At 34.1% G+C, this 13,021-nt stretch overlaps 1 protein-coding gene across 25 annotated transcripts in view; it reads right to left on the bottom strand.

Annotated features, from left to right (window-relative positions):
- Positions 1–13,021, bottom strand: part of BAZ2B (bromodomain adjacent to zinc finger domain 2B) — a 385,223-nt gene that overhangs the window by 193,649 nt on the left and 178,553 nt on the right. For 24 of the 25 annotated variants that reach the window (XM_067741804.1, XM_067741805.1, XM_067741777.1 and 21 more), the window contains one exon: positions 10,536–10,578. The exons of the other annotated variant lie outside the window; for it this stretch is intronic. The gene's annotated coding sequence lies outside the window, so the exon portion shown is untranslated. The remainder of the gene's footprint in view (positions 1–10,535; positions 10,579–13,021) is intronic. 25 annotated transcript variants of the gene reach the window in all.

Raw genomic sequence — 13,021 nt, 5'->3', positions numbered from 1 at the left:
CCGCTCAGAAATAAATCAATTCTCTTTTTACAATGACACACCCCCTTCAAAAAACAAACAAAACAAAACAAAAACAAAAAACGAAACTTGCTGTGAAGACTTCCTTCAAAACTTTTAACATTTTATCTTCTTCCTACTGCAGGTACACTTACAAAAATGGAAGGTAAAGGGTGAGAGAAAACAGAAGGGGAAAAGGGCAGCAGTAATAAAGAGCACCATAACGATTTTTCACCCTCCACTTAGAAGAGAAATTTGACTTTCTAGTGTATAAGTTAAATACCATTTATTTATTTTGCTATATAGCTGGAAATCATAAACTCTTTGTAAAGATTTTTTTGCAGCATAAACATTCCTGTTCAAATACTGATACCTGGCTCCTAGTATGCTTCAAAAAGCAGGATGAGGGCTTCCCTGGTGATGCAGTGGTTGGGAATCCACCCGCCAATGCAGGGGACACGGTTTGATCCCTGGTCGGGGAGGATCCCACATGCCTCGGAGCAACTGGGCCCGTGTGCCACGGCTGCTGAGCCTGCGCTCTGGAGCCCGCGAGCCACAGCTACCGAGGACCGAGCACCTGGAGCCCGTGCTCCGCAGCAGGAGAGGCCACCAAAATGAGAAGCCCACAAGCAGCAATGAAGACCCAATGCAGCCAAAAATAAACAAACAAACTTATTTATTTATTTGTTTATTTTTTAAAAAAAGCAGGATGAAAATCTTTGTAGAATGAGCATTTTTATAGAACGAGTGTTTTTGATGAGGCCTTTCCCACCCCCAGGGATCACACCATCCTTTCTATATTCAAAAAATATTATACATATACTTCTATTGTGACATCCTCCACATATGTAATGACTGGTTTGTGTGTCAGTTTCTCCACTAGACTGTAAGCTCTCAAAGAAGAGAAGAGGGACAGTATATTTTCCATGTTTATAAACTTCCTAAGTAATTCAAAAGGAATAATGAATATCCATGAATTTCTCTTTAAGATGATAGAAACTTCTTAACTACAATAGTAATGGTATTTAATTTAGGAATAAGACGGTAGAATGTCTCCAAAAATATAAATTCATACAAAACATAAAGAATTTACAACAATGCTTTAATGTCACCAATGTAATAGACATTCCTCCTTAAAGTTTCCAATAGGAAACTGAATGTAGTACATTTTCAAGTTAAACAAGGGATGAGGGGAAATAAAATCAACCATTATAAAGTGGCTTCTCTTCACATTAGAAAGAGTTCTAACTAGTTTCAGTGACATCTGTCTACCTCAATTCCCCAAGCTCACAGTGTCCTAGCTCCATTGGCACTGTGATTCCTAGTTCCTCAGATCCTCATGTGGCTGGCTCCTTCTGGTGATTCATTTCTCAACACAAGCACTGCCTCCTCACGGAGGTCTTCCCAAACTTTTATATGTATTTTGCCCTTCATTCTACCCTGCCCCCAGTGTACGCTATCACATTTTCCTTACTTTCCCCCCTCCTTTGGAGCCCTTATCAATATTTGAAAACATTTATTTCTTTACTTCTGTTCTCCTACTAGAAAGTAAACTTAATAGCAGAAGGAACTTTGTCTTATTGACCATAGCATCCCCAACTGGTAGATGGTAGAATATGCCTGTGCTCCATAAATGTTTGTTGAATGAATGAACAAATGAATGAGTGACTGACTGAATGTGAAGCACATAATATATTGATTGACCGAATGAAAGACTCACAATCCCTACCTAGGGAATATTTTATTAGAATATTTGAGAACAAGCAACTTTCCATTTACAGCATACATCATGTCTCTTTCCTTACTGAGTATCAATACTATAACTAAGGTATACAAAACTAAAGATAATTAAATAAGAGAGAGAAAGGCAGTATATGAATTGTTTGAAGAATGTGTCTTAGAAAATCACCTCAGGGCACATACCGGCTGATTCTAGAATTCTTTTCTCCCATAATTCTGCTTCTGCCATTCAATCAGCTAAAAAATATTTATTGAGCATTATGTACTTTATTTCTAAGTATATATACTCAGTTCTCTTGAACACAAATTGGTTTTATATTCTTTGAATAAATTATAGTAGAAACATTATTGTCTTTAGTTAGAGAAATACGAACCTGAAACCCAGTTACGACCATAACTAATTATGTCAACTTGGAGCAGTTACTTAACATCAATAAGTCTAAGATAAAATGATACTTGGAAACTCTCTGGCACATAATTAGCCTTCATTATTAATTCTCCCTTAAAGGACAGGAATTGAAAGGTGAAATAAATCACAAGAACAGATCAAATATACGTTTGTTCTAAAGCACTGAAGCACTCTTGTTACATCTCCACATTCAGTTCTAGCCTGCCATGAAACCTTCATTCTCCCACTGGCACCCTACAGGTCCTTTGATTACCTAATTAAAGTAATTCATACAACACTGTAAGTGACCAAAATCCTACAGGACATTTAATTTAAAAATAGGAATTTGTGGGCTTCCCTGTGGCACAGTGGTTGAGAATCTGCCTGCCAATGCAGGGGACACGGGTTCGAGCCCTGGTCTGGGAAGATCCCACATGCTGCGGAGCAACTAGGCCTGTGAGCCACAATTGCTGAGCCTGCGTGTCTGGAGCCTGTGCTACACAACAAGAGAGGCCGCGATAGTGAGAGGCCCGCGCACCGCGATGAAGAGTGGCCCCCACTTGCCGCAACTAGAGAAAGCCCTCGCACAGAAACGAAGACCCAACACAGCCATAAATTAATTAATTAATTAATTAATTTTAAAAAAAGAACAAACCACTCAAAAGTCATAAGGAGAGTGTGTTTCCTTTAAAAAAAATAGGAATTTGTTAACTTATATGAATTTCAAATTGTTAAAATGTATATATTGCCTATATTGTTTTCTATATATTTATCCATTCTAGTTCAATTGAACAAATTATCAACACTAAGAGGCACACTTGCATAGGCCAGTTTTTTTCATAAATATCTGCTGTGCCACTACTGGGGATAAGGCATTGTAATAGACTCTAAGGGGACTGCAAGAATTAATAAAACATAATCTATGGCTTCACTAGACTGTAAGGACTTTACCATCTAATAGTTGAAACAGCCAAACACACAAATCACCTCATATGGCAGATAAAGGCTCTATAAGAATGTTTCTGAAACTTAGGTTATGTATAAATCCTCATAAAGGGAGAAAAAAAATGTATTGTGGACACATGCTGACACACTAATTAAATTATTATGTTACTGAAATACCTAGAAAAGTAAAACTATGGATAAGGATAAACTCTTCTTCTTGCTTCCAGATCTTATTCAAAAATAGTATCGAAACAAATTTACAAAGTGTGCATATAAAAGCTACAAAACTAACGGATTTCTAATTGTTATCAATATGATGTTTTTGCTAAAATAAAATCATTGTACTCAACATGAATATGGTATTGACTGCTATTTCCCCATTAGTTTCCAGTTACCTTTGAGTTTGGCATGTGTATCTTATGGTCTAGCATTCGCTGAACAATTTAATATTCCACCATTTCTTTCTACTCAAATTACTACAAAGCTATAATTTAGTTCACTCTGATGTCAACTGGCCTTCAGTCGGTACAAATGAACCATTTGTACATATCAAATCTATTTTTGTTCTTTTCTTATTAAACTGACATAATTAAATACAATCATTGCCCTGAAAGTCGATGGCAGTGACTGTTTATAAGGTAAGCATCCCGGATGATCCAAGAATATTTCTTTTACATTAATGTTGAACTTTGTAAATTCTTATAGCAAACTCTCTCTCTCCCCCACAGAGAATATATCTACATACTCAGGAGGTCCAAGGACTCCAGTGTTGAAGAACAATGCTGTGATAGAAATAACAAATACTAGACAGGCAGAAATGATGGGGAGAGTAATTCCAACTGCAGAGGTTTCATGGAAGAGGCAACATTTGAGGGGAGCTATGATATTTAAGTTTAGTGCCAAGTGTGTATGATCGACACTGAAAATATGAAACAAACTAGAGTAAAAAAAGACACAGGAATTTTCATTGGTAAAGGCAATAAAGAGACAATAATTATGAATTTTATGAACAAAAGTTGAAGACATTTTCCTAAGAAAGAAAATCAGATAATAAAATTGCAAGTATTATAAAAATAAGTGGCATACTTTGAACATGGAAAAGTTTACACATACTATCTTATATTATGATGGAAATGTACCTATTGATGCAATGTTTTTTAAATGTTTTTTAAATATACTCACATAAGGAGAGCATCAGGAATATTTGTATTAGTCAGATGTTTTTAAACATCTATGACATGCTAATTTTAGGTACCCTTTTTTTTTTTTTTTTTTTTTTTGTAGTATGCGGGCCTCTCACTGTTGTGGCCTCTCCCGTTGCGGAGCACAGGCTCTGGATGTGCAGGCTCGGCGGCCATGGCTCACGGGCCCAGCTGCTCCGTGGCATGTGGGATCTTCCCGGACTGGGGCACGAACCCGTGTCCCCTACATCGGCAGGCGGACTCTCAACCACTGCGCCACCAGGGAAGCCCCTAGGTACCCTTTTGATGCAATAAAATAAGAATTTTTCCATTTATATCAAAATATTTTCTCCTCCAGTTTTTCATTTGTGTATTTATAGAAAAGGAATGAAGAGTCAAATATCATAACCCCATAACTCAGTCTATAACACCCTCTTCTCATCCCTAAAAACAGTTTCTGTAGACTGTACTTGTAGGTTATCTACTCCTTGACTAACATTTCAATGAATGTACATCTCACAGCAGATGTATGCATGGTGTTCTAGAAAGTGTGAGGGGAAAAGAATAATGTATTAACCAGATTAACTTTCAAGTCACTTTAATTCATAAAATACTGACCTAGTGGTCTAGGTGCTAGATTCTTTGCTGATTACAATTAAAAAACACCAAACCAAATTAGAAAATTAGTTTTTCTTTTATATTCTCTCATGCCTCTACAATTATCTCTAAGATATATTAAGGTTACTGTATTTTCTATTTTTAGGCAGATTTATTAAATAGTAGCTCATTTAGAGTTTTCAGATAAGAAGTAATCTTTAAACCAAACGAGTGTGTAACATTATATACTTTTACTTGTTCAGAGAAGTTCAGTTGGGTCTCTGCAGCAGGGTGTCATTTCTATCTATAGGTACTCATACTAAGAACACCATGCATGCTTTTAGCTGCATTAATGTTAAAACAGTGCAACTTTTTGGTGAGGTGCAATAGGAGATGGAGGTTTCTTTTATCCAAATATACACTTAGGAATAGCAATGGAAATTTGATTTGTATGAAGTAATTTAAATGGCTACTATACACTAACTTTGAAGATACTCTTCACAATTCAGACTCTAGAAAACAAAATGTTTACTAGTTTATAACTTTAAGATATTAGATTTTTTAATTTAATATTTTAGATGTATTCATTGGCATAAAATATGGAAATTCTTATATAGACTTTACTTCTGGTTTGATCACTGTTACTATATTTTACCAAAGATATTTTAAATTTGACTATAACGCTCTTTTTGGTATTAGAAAAGTAGAAAAATAAAGGTCAGACAACATATAGCAGACTTGTTCTTAAATGGTTGATTTTTGTAATTTCCAAATAATGACTTAACTACCACACTGGGAAAGACACTTGACTCTTCTGAGTCTCAGTTTAGCCATCTGTAAAATGTAATAATATGTCTTCTAAAATTGTTAAAGACTCAAATAGAAATCACCTAGTATCTTAATCCATGAATAAATAAATAATAGTTTTGTTCTTCCTTCCTAAAAGCTTGTATAAAAATGTATTTCTTTTAAAAATATTTAATGGTAAAACCATAAGTAATATTAAAATTATTAACATTAAAAGAAACTTTGCTAGGTACTTAGCACTTACCAAACTTCTTGGTTTGTAAATTCCTATAAGATCTGACCTTTAGGCTCATTTACTTACTCAAATTTTACATTTCAACAATATTTAACTAAAATAGTTGCATGTCCCTGAACATATGTTGTTTCCAATCTATATGCCTATTTTCTTTCTGGATTCTCTTCTAACTCATATCTCAAAAATCTAGCCTAAATGTCTCCCCTCTCTTTAGAGATTTCCCTAGTCTCCTCTCCTAGACAGAGTGAGTGAATTATTTCCTTTTGTATTCTCCTCCTAAAATTGAAGCTATCAAAAAAGTGACAAGAGTCCAAGAAAAATAAATGAAATGTAAACAAATCAAAGACATTTAAACAATGGCATAAACTTTGTAAAATTATCTTGATGTAATCAGGATTAATTTTGGTCATGAGTGACAGAAAGCCAAAACTCAAGTGTCTTACAAGATAGAAGTTTATCTCACTCAAGTCATAGGTCACTGCGGGCAGGGTGACATCCTGAAGTTATCAGGGACTTTCCATCTTATTGCTTTGCCCATTCTTAGCTTGTGGTTTCCACTCATTGTCCAGTTATCATGCCCACATCTCAGCAAGCATGGAGGATGGGGGAAAAATAGGGTATGCCCGCCTTCCTTTAACAATACTTTCTGCAAGGTGCACACAGTACTACTGCTTATGTATCTCTAGCCAAAACTTAGTCACATGAGCACATTTAGCTGTAAGAGAGACTGAAAGTGATACTTTTATTCCAGGTAGTCATAGGCTGGGAACAAAACTAGTAGACGGAGAAAATTGATATTAGGGTACAAGAATCAGTCATTGCCATGCTTGTTTATATCTTATCTGTGGTAGGTACCTAACTGACATTTAAAATTTACTATCTAACACCAATATTTCTAATAGTGTGCACACTGTAAAATTATATAGTAATTTCTTCTAAATTTGAATTTTTAAGTTAAATATTTCTATTGGTAGACATAAATCTCTATGAAATTTAAATAATATTCACAATAAAATTACCAAAGGAAAAAAAGAAATTTTAATAAAAACAGGAAAAGCCACTTTATTTTAAAAGTTGCTTTGTAACAAGTTACTAAATATGAAGCAAAATGTTAAATAAGAATATTTAAAATAAAATATAGCCACTGTATTAATAAAATTACATATAAACAAAACTGCACATAAGCAAAATTGCACGAATACTCTCAGAGAAGATAGAGGATTTGGGGAGATGCGAGAAGAAAAAAGTCTATGAGTTACTTTATTATACTTCCTACAAATGCCATTCAGAGATTTTTAATCAATTAAGAGGTGATCATGAAACAGAAGTAAAAATTATAATAGAATAAAGCAAAACCAGGTTTGGATCAAGATCTCACACTATGTGACTTAGAGCAAGTAACTTTACAGATAGATGATGATGACTATGACAAGGGGTCAACAGAATTTACCATGTCAGCCTCTGTGCTGCGCTTTTATTATAAGCATTTTAAAATTTAATATTCACAACACTCCTGAAGTATAAACACTACTCTGCTTTAGAGAGAAAAAAACTGGATCTTAGACTATGTAACTGACTTAAGATCAAAACAGCTATATAAATATTACAGCACAAACTTAAAGGTTTTTCTGACCCAGTTCCTCTTCTTAACCATTATGCATGTTACTTGCCTTCAAATTCTCTGGATGTTGGTTTTCTCATCTGTTATATAAGGGGAATGTAGCACAACCTAAACTTTTCTAAAGTTCATTCTGGCCTTTTAAGATATTTGTATTCTAGTAAGGTCTGACTCTCCCCACCCCGAAAAAAGCACATTGTATCAATAGATCTAATCAGCCTCCTTGCCGGAACTTATGTAAGTCAACAAAGTTATCATTACTATATGTAATGTAGAAACTAAAAATCCATACATTAAAACGTACAAATGAAAGGATCACAATGTGTAAGTAAGGTAAATTTGGATATATCCCTGATCTTTATAGTTGATGTCCTACCCCTCTCATACCAATAAAGGAGTAAACTATAACATTAAACAAGTAAGAGGGAAGAAAGGTAACTAATACTTATAAAAATCCTTTTAAATATATGCATAAATCATTTTCTGCAGATACTGAGGCACAAAGAGGCTGACTTGCTAAAGGTCATATACACAGTATACAGCGGCATCAGTACTTGAACTCGCTCTGGTTCTAAAACCTATGCCCTTTCCTAACTACCCTGCTTCCCATGGTTCAATTTTGGATATGCATGTATTAATATTCTTGTTTCAATTTTAATATAAGAAAACTAAAGATACTAATTAATTTAGTTCTTTCTGGGGTATTTATGATTACTAGCAACATTTGCTAAATACTCATTTGCTCAATTGGAAAATACATATTAAAGTATGCAGAATACAAGGGAATATATGTTATCAGTTACATAAGAATAATAAAAATTAAGCATCACCAAACTACTAAGGAGGGAGAATCACTTTCAATTAGGATGATTAGGGAAGGCCTCAAAGAGATGATTACAGGTATACAGGGCATTAGAAGGGAGGTTTGATTTCATCAGGAGAAACAAAAGACTGAAAAGGAAAAAGAATATTCTAGGAAAAGGGAATGACATGAATGTAAGTATGGAGACAAAATGTATACTCAAGGTGGAGTATGTAGTTCACATTGTATAGAATGTAGGGTTCTTCTTCTTGAATAATAGGATATTTGTCTGGGAAATATGTTAGAGCCAAACTGAGGAGGGGTCTTGAATACCAAGTTAGAAAGCCTTAATTTGAACTTATAAGAAATGGAAAGTCACTATACATCTTCAGGTAGAGACATAAAAGAATCAGAGCAACGCTTTAATAAAGTTCAACTGAGGATCACATATAGGCTTCAATAGAATTGATGATGGCCAGGAGGAAAAGAGATCATTTAGAAGATCTTGACACTTCAGAGAAATGTAACATAAGGAGTAAAAAGAGAAATTCTCCTGAGTTCTGAAGAAAAAAATATACAAGGTATATATTATATATGAATACTCCAGCTCCAGCTCTGAAACAATCTATAATAGCCCCTTCCTAACCACAGCATTCTACTCTTTTAGTTCTTTATCATCTCATTTCGCCAGCTTATCTACCTCTGACGAGTCCTTTCTCCATTTTCTCTGAATATATCAGCCCTTCTCCCTGGCCTCATTTTATTCCAGTCCCATGGTCAACACTTGAACTACTCTCTCAATGCCCTCAGCCTGAATCAGTGATGAAATCTACCCTCTTCTTGACACAAGGAGCTAGAGAAAGCCTCACAACCCGTACATTATTACACAGGGTTTCTACTATCAGTCACTTATGAAACTCTCAAATGAATACTCCTTAATTTTTAACTTATTTAACATCTGATAATATTGAACACCACCTCTCTTCCTGAAATTCTTGAATTCAGAACAGTTGCAATTAAGTGTTCCCTTAATATTACCCTAAAAATGTACTGAGAGTTAGCATTTTTTAATTAAAAAAAAACACCTTTTTCATCCAATGCTAATTTTAACTTCCTTGATTATAAAACATTAGATGCAAAACAGAAGGTTACTACAGAAATATGTTAATATTTTGTTGTAAACCATTCAGTTAGGGCAATAAAGTTCTGATTAAGAAAAAACAAACAAGCAAAGAGCAACAAATCAGAGATAGCTAAAATGCTCCCTTAGGAAAATGAACATGCCATATACATCTGTAGACTCAATGATGATGATAAAGCCTTTAAAAATAGAATAGAATAAAAGTTGTCTCTGGCCTCTGAAAAATGTTAAATGTACCAGTTTTCCAAAAAAATATTAAAACATTAAGGTTTTATATACACGGAATAACATTTCTGATAATTACTGCTTCTAATGAACAATTAAAACGGGATTTAAGAAGCAGATTAACTGAGTAAATAATTTACTCAATTTTTTTCCTCTGTTACTTAAAAGGAGTTTTCAAAAATGCTGTAAAATTTCATTACTGCAATTCAGATTTTAATAGTTAGAATTTTCTAATAATGTAGATCAAGGCCTTGGATAAAAGTTTTTCTTTAAGTAACATATTACCTTATACACAGTAGAAATTAACACTTTAAATAAAATTAAAGCGGAAAAGTTCAGTTTCTTAAGAGAACTATCCTTTTTCAACAACTCTCCATATTTGGAAGACTGTTTATAAATCATTTAAATATCAATGAAAAATTTAATCAAGAAGTCTAAGAATCCTTTCAATGCTGTTTTCACAGTCTTTCCTTAATATGTGATTAGTCCCAAGTAATTTTATTTTTGTAATTTTTTTCCTAATGTGAAGTCACCTTAAATGTTTCATGCCATATTTTAATAAAAACAAAAACTAAAAAAGATGATGTTCAGATTATGATTCACACTGAAATATGTTAGTATAATTAGGCATATAATTTCAGTTATAAATTAAGTGTATTTTTCATTTAAAATGTTTTAAAATCATTTAAAGAAGTATTTAAATAAGTAGAGTGTGAGGTGTGAATCATTAAATGTAAACATTCATTTGGCTCTTGAAAGAAAGAACAACAATCTAAAATCATAAATATTTTCTAACTTAATTCTCATTCTCAGAGAAAACAAAACATCCTTAAAAGCTTAATTATCATTTTAGTCTTACTGTGATCAATGTGGTCAATCTTGTGACATAACTGTTGAGAAATCTGCAATAAAAAAACAGAAATAGCATTCAGCTGAATCATACTTGAGTAAGTGATTTCAGAAACTAAAAAGTTTGTTTAGAATATTTGTCTTTCTTGATGCCATAAGTCATATTTAAATTAATCTAAAATTGTCAGGAAAAGTACAATTGGCATGACACAAATAAGCCTAAAACACCTGGAGTTTATTTATAGGTCATTATTTATTATAGTATGGTAAAATATGTTTTGTTATAATCAACAACACCCCAGGGTTAACGTAATATAACATATTAGTAAATAAACTATAGGTCATTTGGGTTAGTTTTATTTGTTTTCAAATATTTACCGAGAGGAGAATCACAGTGTCTTAAATATACTACAGAACAAAAGACAGCCAGGTATTGTTTACCTTTTTCTCTATGATTAGATTAGCAGTGTAGTCTATGGCCAGAACATGATCTACTTATTATCAATTAATAGGAGAAATTGCTTCAGGCTATTCCTTATGAACAGTGTCAAAACTATTAAAGATTGAAAATATAATTGGAAAGGAACTATATACTATAAACCCAGGGAAAGTTATAAGTTAAACTATTTCCTAAGCTGTATATGGGTTAGAGTTCTTATTCCTGTCAAATCTAAGCTTTTAGAAATTTCTTAATTAACAAGGTATGATTTAATTTAAGGTGAACTTTAAAATGTTTAGTGTTAAAAATTAATACAATGTTAATGGTGTTTTAAGATTCATAATTAGCTTTCATGTGTTATTTCATCAGATCCTCATAACAATTCCTTCAAGAAGTGGAAAAGAGGTATTTCTCATTATATACTCAGGAAAATAGATATTGGAGAGGATACATGACTTGTCCAAGCACACAGAACTGAGTTTTCCTTGGTTCCTTTTTTATCTCACACCTCCCATCCAATCTATCCTGCCAACCATTCTTCCTCATTCTATCCTTAATTCAAAACACTTGTTACTGCTTTTTACCTCACTAGTTCAAGATATTGCTCTCCAATATTACTATTATAGTCTCCCTACTTCTATTCTTAACTTAGCAACAAATATATTAGCTCACAACACTCCCTTACTCAAAACTGTCCAAAGGCTTTTCCATCACGTAAGATAAAATCCATAATACCTACCATGGCCTATTAGTCCCTCTGTCACCTGGTCTCCTGACTACATCTCCTGTCACTCTCTCTCTACTATGTTCCAGTCACAGTGACCTTTTTGATACTTCCCAAACATACCAAACTTGTCCCTCTTCAGGGCCTTGACATTTGCTGATCTCTCAGCCTGCAGGAACTGTTCCCCATATCTTTGCAGGACTGGCTTTCTCATTTCATTCAGGTCTGATAACAAATGCCACCTCCTCAGAGAAGCCTTCTCTTCTCACCAGAGACTGTTTTCAGCTGTAAGCTGCATGAGAGATCACTGGAGCACTAGTATAACAGCTGGAATCCAACAACTACTCAAGAAAGAGCTGCTGAATGAATGAGTGAACAATTACTTACTGATTCCCTACCGCATCCAGCACTATGCCCAGAGGGATATATAAATAAAAATGCTTACAATTTCTATTTAAGGAAAATATGCATTAACAACTTTGTATACATTTTAAAAAGTCACTGTAGGGAGATTTTGGGAAGCTCAAGAAAAAAAAAAGGCAAAGCGGGGTTGGTGTGAAAGTGGTTGTAGTGAGTTAACAGATGTGATACAATGAGGGTCTGGATAGTGCAGATGAGTACAGAGAGAATGGGAAACCCAAGATACATCTTACATGGAGAAACAAGAGGACTTCATGCTAAATTAAGTACAGGAACGAGGACAGCAGAGAAAGATTACCAGGGACACAATGAAAGAAACTGTAGTGGTAGGGTGGAGTGACTTTTATTTTGGACAGTAAGTAAGTCCAGTGTTACCACAGGCTATTCAAATGGAGACGCTTCTCAACAACGGGTAGATATTGCGATTTAGAATAGTCCAAGGTTTAAAAATCAGTCATATAAAAAGTACAATTCAAGCCAAGAGAGTTTACCAAGGGAATGAATATAAAGAAAAGACAAGACTATCCAACAGAATTTGGGGGATACCTATAAATAAGGCTCATGGGAAGCAAGAGAGGTGACACTGTACGGTGTTTTGTTATGTTTTAAGTCCAAGAAATAGAGAAATGGAAAATACACTGAAGGCGAAAGAGGAAAGATTTCTAAGGAGGAGAACGTGTTAGCTTTAAATGATGCATGGAGGTATAAAAGAATATAAGACCGGAAACTTATTCTCTCCAAATTATCTGTTCCCACCGTATCAGATCAGATCAGAAAAAGCCTACATAGATGGAATGCATTACTCTCTGTATCCAAAGACCTGCCTTCAGTGAACTCCTTCCTAGCATTATGCTTTCAACTTCAATCAATACAAAAAAAAACAGGCTTGTGATGGTAAAGAGTCAATAAAAAG

Source organism: Pseudorca crassidens, chromosome 6, assembly GCF_039906515.1.
Source record: "Pseudorca crassidens isolate mPseCra1 chromosome 6, mPseCra1.hap1, whole genome shotgun sequence".
NCBI lineage: Eukaryota > Metazoa > Chordata > Mammalia > Artiodactyla > Delphinidae > Pseudorca > Pseudorca crassidens.
Note: the sequence above shows the minus strand (reverse complement) of the source record. Positions and strands in the feature narration are given on the sequence as shown.